The sequence below is a fragment of the Coregonus clupeaformis genome, chromosome 29 (genome assembly GCF_020615455.1).
Source record: "Coregonus clupeaformis isolate EN_2021a chromosome 29, ASM2061545v1, whole genome shotgun sequence".
NCBI lineage: Eukaryota > Metazoa > Chordata > Actinopteri > Salmoniformes > Salmonidae > Coregonus > Coregonus clupeaformis.
Genome location: NC_059220.1, coordinates 64,762,883 through 64,776,740, shown reverse-complemented (window position 1 = coordinate 64,776,740; position 13,858 = coordinate 64,762,883). Strand labels below are relative to the sequence as shown.

The window sequence follows — 13,858 nt, the reverse complement described above, 5'->3', positions numbered from 1 at the left end:
TGGTATTTTACCAAATAATGCTATCTTCTGTACCTTGTCACAAAACAACTTATTGGCTCAGACACATTAAGAAATTAACTTTTAAGAAGGCACACCTGTTAATTGAAATGCATTCCAGGTGTCTACCTCATGAAGCTGGTTGAGAGAATGCCAAGAGTGTGCAAAGCTGTCATCAAGGCAAAGGGTGGCTATTTGAAGAATCTCAAATATATTTTGATTTGTTTAACACTTTTCTGGTTACTACATGATTCTATATGTGTTATTTCATAGTTTTGATGTCTTCACTATTATTTTACAATGTAGAAAATAGTAAAAATAAAGAAAATCCCTTGAATGAGTAGGTGTGTCCAAACTTTTGACTGGTATTGTACGTGGTGGTCGTCTTTCCGTTCTACAAAAACAAAATAGCATACAGTACAGTAAACACTACAGTAATACAGTTTACGAGATAAACATGTTACTAAGTAGTATAGCTCCCAGTTTCATACGTACAGTAATACATGAAACATTTACTTTGTTTCTCCTTACAGTATGTATTGGAATCTACAGTATTTACTGTGCTTTATGTTGAACTACTGTCAAGTAGTAAAAGCAGTAGATATGTCCAATGTATGCAGTACATACCTATTCTCATTTTGGAACGTCCGGATGATGGATGCTACGGTGAAGTGGCTCAGATTGGGATGCACTCTCTGCCCAGCCTCTATCAAGGTCAAACCATGGTTGACCACATGGTCCACGACAGTCGCCCAAATTTCATCAGAGATTACTCTCCTTGTTCTTGGTCTTCCTCCACCTCCACCTCCACCTCCACCTCCACCTCCACCTCCACCTCCACCTCTACTTCTCTCTGCCAAGTTTGCTTCCATTGTTAACCAACACAGTATTCACCTGTGGCCTTTTTATCCATACCAAAGGTATGATTGCAAAGTGAACATTTACGCAATTAGTGTTTACACATGTGAAGAGTGAAAGTGATCAATTGGTAATTGAGTTTAGCTTGTTGAACAGTGCTGCTTTTCAAATTCACAGAAGATATTTTAATTGTGAAGGCTGTGCCAAAGGTAGAGATGTGTGTGTTGTGTTTGCCAAATGCTTGTTATAGAATTGCAGTGTAAAGCAAAACGTGCCATTAGTATTGCAGATGTGGTGTATGGTTCTGCTAAATTAGTTACAGGTTTGGGTCATTGTGCCTCACGGGCCAGTTTTAGTGATTAAACAATTTGGAAAAACTGTAATGCCCATGATTTTGGAATGAGATGTTCGATGAGCAGGTGACCATATACTTTTGTCCATGTAGTGTATCTCTTCAGGTCCAACCCGCTGGTATCAAATAAAATCAAATCAAATCAAATTTTATTGGTCACATGCGCCGAATACAACAGGTGCAGACATTACAGTGAAATGCTTACTTACAGCCCTTAACCAACAGTGCATTTATTTTAAACAAAAAAGTAAGAATAAAACAACAACAAAAAAAGTGTTGAGAAAAAAGAGCAGAAGTAAAATAAAGTGACAGTAGGGAGGCTATATATACAGTAAAATAAAGTGACAGTAGGGAGGCTATATATACAGGGGGTACCGTTGCAGAGTCAATGTGCAGGGGCACCGGCTAGTTGAGGTAGTTGAGGTAATATGTACATGTGGGTAGAGTTAAAGTGACTATGCATAAATACTTACTTAACAGAGTAGCAGCAGCGTAAAAAGGATGGGGTGGGGGGCAGTGCAAATAGTCCGGGTAGCCATGATTAGCTGTTCAGGAGTCTTATGGCTTGGGGGTAGAAGCTGTTGAGAAGTCTTTTGGACCTAGACTTGGCACTCCGGTACCGCTTGCCGTGCGGTAGCAGAGAGAACAGTCTATGACTAGGGTGGCTGGAGTCTTTGACAATTTTGAGGGCCTTCCTCTGACACCGCCTGGTATAGAGGTCCTGGATGGCAGGGAGCTTTGCCCCAGTGATGTACTGGGCCGTACGCACTACCCTCTGTAGTGCCTTGCGGTCAGAGGCCAAGCAGTTGCCATACCAGGCGGTGATGCAACCAGTCAGGATGCTCTCGATGGTGCAGCTGTAGAATTTTTTGAGGATCTGAGGACCCATGCCAAATCTTTTTAGTCTCCTGAGGGGGAATAGGCTTTGTCGTGCCCTCTTCACGACTGTCTTGGTGTGTTTGGACCATGATAGTTCGTTGGTGATGTGGACACCAAGGAACTTGAAGCTCTCAACCTGTTCCACTACAGCCCCGTCGATGAGAATGGGGGCGTGCTCAGTCCTCTTTTTTTCCTGTAGTCCACAATCATCTCCTTTGTCTTGGTCACGTTGAGGGAGAGGTTGTTGTCCTGGCACCACACGGCCAGATCTCTGACCTCCTCCCTATAGGCTGTCTCATCGTTGTCGGTGATCAGGCCTACCACTGTTGTGTCGTCGGCAAACTTAATGATGGTGTTGGAGTCGTGCCTGGCCATGCAGTCATGGGTGAACAGAGAGTACAGGAGGGGACTGAGCACGCACCCCTGAGGGGCCCCCCGTGTTGAGGATCAGTGTGGCAGATGTGTTGTTACCTACCCTTACCACCTGGGGCGGCCCGTCAGGAAGTCCAGGATCCAGTTGCAGAGGGAGGTGTTTAGTCCCAGGATCCTTAGCTTAGTGATGAGCTTAGAGGGCACTATGGTGTTGAATGCTGAGCTGTAGTCAATGAATAGCATTCTCACGTAGGTGTTCCTCTTGTCCAGGTGGGAAAGGGCAGTGTGGGAGTGCGATAGAGATTGCATCATCTGTGGATCTGTTGGGGCGGTATGCAAATTGGAGTGGGTCTAGGGTTTCTGGGATTATGCTGTTGATGTGAGCCATGACCAGTCTTTCAAAGCACTTCATGGCTACAGACGTCAGTGCTACGGGTCGGTAGTCATTTAGGCAGGTTATCTTAGAGTTCTTGGGCACGGGGACTATGGTGGTCTGCTTGAAACATGTTGGTATTACAGACTCAGTCAGGGACATGTTGAAAATGTCAGTGAAGACACTTGCCAGTTGGTCAGCACATGCTCGGAGTACACGTCCTGGTAATCCGTCTGGCCCTGCGGCCTTGTGAATGTTGACCTGCTTAAAAGTCTTACTCACATCGGCTACGGAGAGCGTGATCACATAGTCGTCCGGAACAGCTGGTGCTCTCATGCATGCTTCAGTGTTGCTTGCCTCGAGCGAGCATAGAAGTGGTTTAGCTCGTCTGGTAGGCTTGTGTCACTGGGCAGCTCGCGGCTGTGCTTCCCTTTGTAGTCTGTAATAGTTTTCAAGCCCTGCCACATCCGACGAGCGTCAGAGCCAGTGTAGTATGATTCAATCTTAGACCTGTATTGACTCTTTGCCTGTTTGATGGTTCGTCGGAGGTCATAGCGGGATTTCTTATAAGGGTCCGGGTTAGAGTCCCGTTCCTTGAAAGCGGCAGCTCTACCCTTTAGCTCAGTGCGGATGTTTCCTGTAATCCATGGCTTCTGGTTGGGGTATGTACGTACGGTCACTGTGGGGACGACATCATCGATGCACTTATTGATGAAGCCAGTGATTGATGTGGTGTACTCCTCAATGCTGTCTGAAGAATCCCGAACATGTTCCAGTCTGTGCTAGCAAAACAGTCCTGTAGCTTAGCATCTCGTCATCTGACCACTTTTTTATTAACCGAATCACTGGTGCTTCCTGCTTCAGTTTTTGCTTATAAGCAGGAATCAGGAGGATAGAGTTATGGTCAGATTTGCCAAATGGAGGGCGAGGGAGAGCTTTGTATGCATCTCTGTGTGTGGAGTAAAGGTGGTCTAGAGTTTTTTTCCCTCTGGTTGCACATTTAACATGCTGGTAGAAATTAGGTAGAACGGATTTAAGTTTCCCTGCATTAAAGTCCCCGGCTACTAGGAGCGCTGCATCTGGATGAGCGTTTTCCTGTTGATTAATGGCCTTGTACAACTCATTCAGTGCAATCTTAATGCCAGCATTGGTTTGTGGTGGTAAATAGACAGCTATGAAAAATATAGATGAAAACTCTCTTGGTAAATAGTGTGGTCTACAGCTTATCATAAGATACTCTACCTCAGGCGAGCAAAACCTCGAGACTTCCTTAGTATTTGATTTTGTGCACCAGTTGTTGTTTACAAATATACAGAGACCGCCACCCCTTGTCTTACCGGAGTCTGCCGTTCTATCCTGTCGATGTAGCGTATAGCCTGCTAGCTGAATGTTATCATTGTTGTCGTTCAGCCACGACTCCGTGAAACATAAGATATTACAGTTTTTAATGTCCCGTTGGTAGGATAACCGTAATCTTAAATCGTCAATTTTATTCTCAAAAGATTGAACGTTGGCTAATAGGATTGATGGGAGAGGCAGTTTACTCGCTCGCCGTCGGATCCTTACAAGGCACCCGGATCTGCGTCCACGATATCTCCGTTTCTTCCTCACGCGAATGACGGGGATCTGGGCCTTGTCGGGTGTCTGTAGGAAATCCTTCGCGAACGCCTCGTTGAAGAAAAAATCTTCGTCCAATGCTAGGTGAGTAATCGCTGTCCTGATATCCAGAAGCTCTCTTTGGTTATAAGAGACGATGGCAGAAACATTATGTACAAAATAAATTACAAATAACGCGGAAAAACACACATAATAGTACAATTGGTTAGAGGGCTGTAAAACGGCAGCCATCTTCTCCGGCGCTGTTCCTGATATAAAGGAAAAAATAATCCTGTTCTTTATAACTTACATTACCGTCAATCACTGGCCTAGTTACTGTTTACTGTATACTGTACAGCAGGCCAAACCGTCGCTGACCAGGTCCTGATCCATCCTGGATCGTCTTTTAGATACTGACTGTCTGAGGATTGAGGGAAAACCCATAGATTTTGTTGGGATCATTTTCAGTTATTTAGCTGTGTTGATCCTGGATCGTCATTTAGCTGTGTTGTTCCTGGATCATCTTTATGTTGTGTTGATCCTGGATCGTCATGTTGTGTTGCTCCCATGCTGAGTTTTCATGTGTTGCTGCCATGATGTGTTGTTGTCTTAGGTCTCTTACACATATTTTGTATTGTATTTGTGTATTTTGTTTATACCCCAGTATGAAAATATGATGCAAGGGATTTTACCATCGACAGCCATCAACATCATTAAGCCCTGCGCAACTAACGTGCTGTTTCCTATTTAATCACAGATAATAAATAAAGATAAACTGGGACCACTGACTGGGGTGATTTCTTTAAACTAAACACAACGCAAGGAGAGTACGATTAACATCTGTTAAACCAGCAGTATGGGATATTTAAGGAATAATGGTATTGAGGAGCCAAGTTTAATTGATTTGTTAAGAAAACCTTAAGGTGATATTCCATTTAGTTTAAGACTGTTTTAAGGGAATGGAAGAAGTGTAGCTCAGTTGGTAGAGCATGGCGCTTGCAACGCCAAGGTTGTGGGTTTGATTCCCATGGGGGGCCAGTATGAAAATGTATGCACTCACTAACTGTAAGTCTCTCTGGATAAGAGCGTCTGCTAAAATGTAAAATGTCTCTCTTTATGTGGTGTCTCTCTTGCCGTGATGTGTGTTTTGTCCTACATTTCTATTTTTAATCCCAGTCCCCGTCCCCGCAGGAGGCCTTTTGCCTCCTGGTAGGCCGTCATTGTAAATAAGAATTTGTTCTTAATTGACTTGCCTAGTTAAATAAAGGTTACATTTTTAAAAATGTCGCTGTGTTGTTCCTGGATCGTCTTTATGTTGTGTTGATCCTAGATAGTCATGTTGCTGTGTTGATCCTGGATCGTCTTTATGTTGTGTTGATCCTAGATAGTCATGTTGCTGTGTTGATCCTGGATCGTCATGTAGCTGTGTTGATCCTGGATCTTCATGTAGCTGTGTTGATCCTGGATCGTCATGTAGCTGTGTTGATTGTGGATCGTCATGTAGCTGTGTTGATTCTGGATCGTCATTTAGCTGTGTTGATCCTGGATCATCTTTATTTTGTGTTGATCCTGAATCGTCATATAGCTGTGTTGATCCTGGATCATCATTTAGCTGTGTTGATCCTGGATCATCTTTATTTTGTGTTGATCCTGAATCGTCATTTAGCTGTGTTGATCTTGGATTGTCTTGTGATATGCAACATTTTTAGGAAGTTAAAAACAACACAGACAAGAATGTTACTGTAAAACTGTGAGTAATGGATCTACTGTATTACACTAACAGTGGTGTGGTTCAATTCATTTATTGTGAGTTGGGCTGAGAAGACAGCAATATGTTTGTTGATTTTTCTTTTTTCTCTCTCTCATGCTGCTGGTGGTATGGTGTCAGTCAGAACACAAACTGTCCTTCCAACTGCCCAGATGGGGCCTGCAGACTGAGCAGGCTTTTACTGCTCCACTGACGTCATACGGAACATGGAATTTTTATTTATTTATTTACAAACCAGCAGGTTGTCGTCCTTCTGACACTTTGTAACAACATCATTCCGAAGAGCTTCACATTTCATTGCGCTATAGTGAGGATAGATTTGGAAGTAGGAAGCATGATGGACAGCTGCCTGAGAGAGTTGTAACAGTATAATATAATAAAAATATCCCCATCAAAATCTGTCAGTTTAAGCTTGAGGTATCTGTTGGGCTGCATCTCAATCCACAGCATCCACCTATGTTGCCCTTCTGCATCTGCGGTGGAAAGTGACAGAGCTACAGTGCTGTTTATCAGACCAGGAGACATCCCGAAAAACAGTCTTCTCACAAAAAACGTCTCTAGCATCCGAACCTACAAACTAATACTACCACTTTTTAGAAAGGGGACACTCTAACAAACACGGTGGTGTTCTCCGTTTTGCTTTACGGGACTTGTCTAAAGGTAACCCACACAAATCAATGGAAGTATGGGGGTAGTTTTGTGCAAACAAAAATAAGGGGTAAAATATGTGTAAAAAAAAGTATATAGAGTACCAGTCAAAAGTTTGGACACACCTACTCATTCCAGGGTTTATCTTTATTTTTTACTATTTTCTACATTGTAGAATAATAGTGAAGACATCAAAACTATGAAATTACACATATGGACTCATGTAGTAAGCAAAAAAGTGTTAAACAAATCAAAACATATTTTATATTTGAGATTCTTCAAATAGCCACCCTTTGCCTTGATGACAGCTTTGCACACTCTTGGCATTCTCTCAACCAGCTTCACCTGGAATGCTTTTCCAACAGTCTTGAAGGAGTTCCCACATATGCTGAGCACTTGTTGGATGCTTTTCCTACACTCTGCGGTCCGACTCATCCCAAACCATCTCAATTGGGTTGAGGTCGGGTAATTGTGGAGGCCAGGTCATCTGATGCAGCACTCCATCACTCTCCTTCTTGGTAAAATAGCCCTTACACAGCCTGGAGGTGTGTTGGGTCATTGTCCTGTTGAAAAACAAATGATAGTCCCACAAAGCCCAAACCAGATGGGATGGCGTATCGCTGCAAAATGCTGTGATAGCCATGCTGGTTAAGTGTACCTTGAATTCTAAATAAATCACAGATAGTGTCACCAGCAAAGCACCCCCACACCATAACACCTCCTCCTCCATGCTTTACGGTGGGAAATACACATGCAGAGATCATCCGTTCACCCACACCGCGTCTCACAAAGCCACGGCGGTTGTAACCAAAAATCTCAAATTTGGACTCCAGACCAAAGGAAAATGTCCACTGGTCTAATGTCCATTGCTCGTGTTTCTTGGCCCAAGAAAGTCTCTTCTTCCTATTGGTGTCCTTTAGTTGTGGTTTCTTTGCAGCATTTTGACCATGAATGCCTGATTCACACAGTGTCCTCTGAACAGTTGATGTTGAGATGTGTCTGTTACTTGAACTCTGTGAAGCATTTATTTGGGCTGCAATTTCTGAGGCTGGTAACTAATGAACTTATCCTCTGCAGCAGAGGTAACTCTGGGTCTTCCATTCCTGTGGCGGTCCTCATGAGAGCCAGTTTCATCATAGCGCTTGATGGTTTTTGTGAATGCACTTGAAGGAACTTTGAAAGATCTTGAAATGTTCCGTATTGACTGACCTTCGTGTCTTAAAGCAATGATGGACTGTTGTTTCTCTTTACTTATTTGAGCTGTTATTGTCATAATATGGACTTTGTCTTTTACCAAATAGGGCTATCTTATGAATACCCCTCTACCTTGTCACAACACAACTGATTGGCTCAAACGCATTAAGAAGGAAAGAAATTCCACAAAATAACTTTTAAGAAGGCACACCTGTTAATTGAAATGCATTCCAGGTGACTATCTCATGAAGCTGCTTGAGAGAATGCCAAGAGTGTACAAAACTGTCATCAAAGGGTGGCTATTTGGTTACAACATGATTCCATTTGTGTTATTTCATAGTTTTGTAGTTTTGATGTCTTCACTATCATTCTACAATGTAAAAAATTGTAAAAATAAAGAAAAACCTTTGCATGAGTAGGTGTGTCCAAACTTTTGACCGGTAGTGTATATATTTCCTGAGCTTTCTTATATCTTCAGCCCCCCCCCCCAATTACAATTTTAAGAATTAAGAACTAATACGACTTCACTTCTCAAACACTTCACTTAGGGCAGCAAAAATCCATGAATATCACCAACTGACATTTTGAACCAGCTGAGCAACTATTGCAACTCCTCTGCATTTTTTGTGGAAAGGGGGAACGTGATGGAGCGCAGTTTACTTTGACAAAATTCCTTTCTGTATGATGCATGAATATGACGCTGATGCACATGAAGAAAAGTATGTGAATGCAATCTAGAGAGCCTCAATTGCCATGCAGAACAAGGGCAAGGTTGTATCCTATAGCCATTTCTCTTTCTTCCTACCCTGTTTTCTACAACATATTTTTCTCCTCTCTCCAAAACGTTACTTTCTCCTTTCTCGCCCTCTACTCCTCTCCGGGGGAGGTGTGGGCTGCAGCAGTCGGCCTCTCAGGCAGGGAGCTGAGCTGCTCTTGCTACTCTCTCACTCTCACTCCTCTCCTCTCCGAGGGAGGTGTAACTAGTTGTGTGTAGCAGGCAGCAGGTAGCAGCCGGTGTCTTCAGTGGTGCGGTGCAACTGAGATCAAGCAACCCTCGGCCCTCAGCCCCACAGTCCGGCCCCTCAGCCCCCAGTCCAGCCCTCAGCTCGGCCCTCAGCCCCTCAGCTCGGCCCTCAGCCCCTCAGCTCGGCCCTCAGCCCCCAGTCCGGCCCTCAGCTCAGCCCTCCAGGCGAAAGCACAGCCAGAGCCCTCTCTGAGTCAGTGGAGTGGAGCCTTCTCCTGGCCCCGACCATCTGGTCCCTGCAGGCTGGGTCCATACTGATACAGACAGCCCAGGGCACAGAGCAAGAGGAGGAATACAGAGAGAAGGAGGACGGGGAGGAGATCTGGTCAGCCACTGCAGACCTAGTGATACAAGCACCACAGAGCACAGAGAATGAGGAGGAATGCAGAGCGAGAGAGAGAGAGAGAGAGAGAGAGAGAGAGGAGGTACAGAGAAGGGAATTGAGGTGGGGGAGCAAGGGGGGAAAGAATAAGAGAGAGAAAATCAGAGCTACGTTAATGAAAGGAGAGAAACCTGTTCATTGCTTGAAGCTATTTATCTGTTCACTCTGTTTTCTCAGCCTCAACCTGCCGCGATAATCACAAAACAGCCATCAAGCACAATACTGTATGTTCAGCGAATATCAACAACAATATCACTTGTGAATGTTTGTATCAAGGGATGAAATGAAAGTACAATAAAGGACAGAAAAATGAAGCATTAGATTGGGCTGAGGGAGTGTTGTTGTGTTCTAGTACATGGATGCCTGTGGGCCTGCCTGAGGGTGTTGGTTGGTAAATCGGACTGCATGATGGTCTCTCAGGATGTTATTACTGTAGCTTACTACTCATTCCATTCCAACCGGTAGGGATTGTATCTATTCAGACACGCTTTGTGTTCTGAACAAACCTCCATCGGTTCAGGGTAGAGATATTGGCTCTATCACAAATGGCACCCTATTCCCTTTATAGTGCAATACTTCTGATCAGAGCCCCATTGTTAAAAAGTAGTGCGCTGTAAAGGGAATAGTGTGCCATATGCGACACAGACCGTATCTCTACCCTGAACCCATGATCTGAGATTGAAGTTGATCTAAGATAGATCTAAAATGGAACACACACTGCAGGGACACTCCTTTGATGTCAGAATGGGTCACACGAATAATGGTAATGGTCAGCAAAAAGAGCACAGAGAGAGAAAAGATACTGGCGGAACTACAAAGGATTTAGGATGTAAAACTCAGAGTGGAATATCCCCAATCAGAGTTGATATCAAGAGAGTGGTGGGGATAGAAATCCGGGGAGAGATAGAAATTGACAGAGAATAATATAAATAATGAGTTGAAGAGAATGAGAGATGAATGAGAAAGACTGATGTGTGTAGTGTTGAATAGAGGGGGTAGAGTTTGATAGATGGGGATTAGATTAGATATTTTGATAGTCACATGTACAGTGTTGCAGATGTAATTACAGGGCACAGTGAAATGATTGAGCTCCGAGCTCCAACAATGCAGGACAAAGTGAAATAAAACAACAAATATATAGTAAAAATATATAATAATAAAAATAGATGATAATATATACAGTACATATTAACAACTGTGTCAATGTTAAAGGTCCATTGGGATGGTGGGGGGGCGGGTAGGAAGACCGGGGTTGCAGGGGAGGAACAGGGGGAGGAGCTCCGAGCTCAAACAATGTGGTCCACGGCGGTAGATCTGAATTGCCGTACCAGGCTGTGATGCAGCCCGACAGTATGCTCTCGATGGTGCTCCTGTAGAACACTGTGAGGGCCCTCGGGGAGCATCCTGAGGTTGAAGAGTCGCTGTTGTGCCTTCTTCACCACAGTGTTTGTGTGGTTTGACAATTTCAGTTCCTCCTGAAGTTCATAATCACCTCTTTTGTTTTTCTGACGTTAGGGGAGAGGTTGTTTACCTGGCACCACCAACCTCCTCCCTGTAGGCCGTCTTGTTGTTGTTGATAATCAGGCCTACTACTGTCATGTCGTCAGAGAACTTGAGGCCATGCAGTCGTGTGTATACAGGGAGTACAGGAGGGGACTGAGGACGCACCCTTGTGGGGCCCCCGTGTTGAGAATCAGTGTCAAGGAGGTAATGTTGCCTGCCTTCACCACCTTGGGGCAGCCCGTCAGGAGGTCCAGGACCCAGTTACATAGGGAGGAGTTCAGAGAGCCCGCTTCCTATTCGCTCAAAAAACTGTAAAACCCGCTGGTTGTATATAATCCTTTTGGATGTCGGAGGAAAGCCAAGTCTCAGAAAAACAGATTATGTTGCAGAATCTGATGTCCCTTTGGAAGGATATCCTCGCTCTGAGTTCTTCAAGTTTATTCATGAATGATTGAACATTGGCGAGTAGCATGCTTGGTAATGGAGGGTGGGTCGCCAGGCGTCTTAATCTCACTAAGACCCTTCCATGTCTACCTCTCCGTCTCCTTTTCTTTCTCTCTGGTAGGACTCCCAGGCAGCCTGAGGTCTCACCGAAGAGGCTAGCCCATTGTTCCGCCGTCTCCGGGAATTCCAGAAGGTCAGGTGAACGGTGAGTACCCAGCGATTCTTATTCCCATAGTTCTGCCAGGGTGTATGAAGTAATGCACGAAATAAACAAGAATGGAAGAAAAAAAAAACACTGGAAAAAACACTGGAAAAAGTATAAACCTGCAATGTTTAGTAGGAGTTTGAGGCGAGACGCCCTCCGTCAGCACCATCTTAGTCACAGGGATAAAAAGTTGCAGCCAGAAAATGAAAAAGAGAGAGTTGAGAAGAGTGGTAGAGATTTGTAGAGGGGGAGAAAGAGTTGGATGGACAAAGAAAAAGAGAGGAGAAGGAGAAGTAGTGAGAGAGAGAGAAAGATAAAGAGAGAGAGAAAGAAAGAGAGCTCCTCTTACCTCATTGACCCTCCCTGTCCTCAGCCCTCCTGTCTGTCAGTGTGTCTGTGGCCTGGCCTCTAACAGGCGTCTCTCTGTTAGAAACCAGTCTGTGTTTTCACAGCTTGACTCACGTTACCCGACCACATCCATGTGCTGCCACCCAGATCACCGTCTGTTGTACCCAGGGCTTTTTTTAGCCTTATAATTTGCCTCCAACTGAGAGAACTGGGTGATTAAAGAAATCTGTTTCTGATTGAACACTGACACCCTTTCTCTCCTGCTCCCTGGGTCTGACAAACATGTTTGTTGTTTCTCCCTTTGAGGGGGCTGATGAGGTGGGTCTAGATGTCTAGGTGTGTGTGTGTGTCTCTCTCTCTCTCTCTCTCTGTGTGTGTGTGTGTGTGTGTGTGTGTGTGTGTGTGTGTGTGTGTGTGTGTGTGTGTTTTAATAGAAATACGTGTGAAAGGGAAAGGCACAGGGAAGTATTCATAGCTGTGACTCTCGTCAGACATAGCGCAATATGTCATAAATCATGTTCACATCTCACATAAGTAGCTTTGGACGGATGGATTTGATGGTAGCATGGAAAACATGAGAAAGTCACAGGAGGCTGATGAGAGGAGGACAGCTCATAATAATGGCCGGAACGGAGCGAATGGAATGGCATCAAACACATTGACACCGTGTGTTTGATGTATTTGATACCATGTACCCATTCTGCTCCAGCCATTACCACAAGCCGTCCTCCCCAATTAAGGTGCCACCAAACTCCTGTGGAGAATTATATGGCATATGGCTTTATTGGCTTCATTGGGTTTCATGTCAGAATACAATATAATTTAAAAAGGTAATAACTTCACCCTTCGTAGACGTTGAACTAAAACTGAAAATATTTTTTGAAGCATCATCCATATTGTTTACTTTTATAGCAGATTCATATTTTTTCTGGACAGCTATTTATGTCCTGATTAAAAACGGTATACAGTGGCTTGCCAAAGTATTCACCCCCCTTTACATTTTTCCTATTTTGTTGCCTTACAACCTGGAATTAAAATGGATTTTTGGTGTGTTTGTATCATTTGATTTACTCAACATGCAAAATGTTTTTTCTTGTGAAACAAACAAGAAATAAGACAAAAAAAACAGAAAACTTGAGCATGCATAACTATTCACACCCCCCAAAGTCAATACTTTGTAGAGCCACCTTTTGCAGCAATTACAGCTGCAAGTCTCTTGGGGTATGTCTCTATAAGCTTGGCATATCTAGCACTGGGATTTTGCCCATTCTTCAAGGCAAAACTGCTCCAGCTCCTTCAAGTTGGATGGGTTCCGCTGGTGTACAGCAATCTTTAAGTCATACCAATTGGATTGAGGTCTGGGCTTTAACTAGGCCATTCCAAGACATTTAAATATTTCCCCTTAAACCACTCGAGTGTTGCTTTAGCAGTATGCTTAGGGTCATTGTCCTGCTGGAAGGTGAACCTCCGTCCCAGTCTCAAATCTCTGGAAGACCGAAAAAGGGATCCCTCAAGAATGTCCCTGTATTTAGCGCCATCCATCATTCTTTCAATTCTGACCAGTTTCCCAGTCCCTGCCGATGTAAAACACCCCCACAGCATGATGCTGCCACCACCATGCTTCACTGTGGGGATGGGGTTCTCGAGGTGATGAGAGGTGTTGGGTTTGCGCCAGACATAGCGTTTTCCTTGATGACCAAAAAGCTAAATTTTAGTCTCATCTGACCAGAGTACCTTCTTCCACATGTTTGGGGAGTCTCCCACATGCCTTTTGGCGAACACCAAACGTGTTTGCTTATTTATTTATTTAGCAATGGCTTTTTTCTGGCCACTCTTCCGTGAAGCCCAGCTCTGTGGAGTGTACGGCTTAAAGTGGTCCTTTGGACAGATACTTCAATCTCCGCTGTGGAGCTTT

The 13,858-nt window shown here is 44.1% G+C and overlaps 1 protein-coding gene across 2 annotated transcripts in view; it reads left to right on the top strand.

The window, feature by feature from the left end:
• The window catches only part of LOC121544677 (leucine-rich repeat transmembrane protein FLRT2-like), a 48,333-nt gene that overhangs the window by 19,133 nt on the left and 15,342 nt on the right, over positions 1–13,858 (top strand). For both annotated transcript variants that reach the window (XM_045209271.1, XM_045209268.1), the window contains exon 2: positions 11,512–11,595. The gene's annotated coding sequence lies outside the window, so the exon portion shown is untranslated. The remainder of the gene's footprint in view (positions 1–11,511; positions 11,596–13,858) is intronic.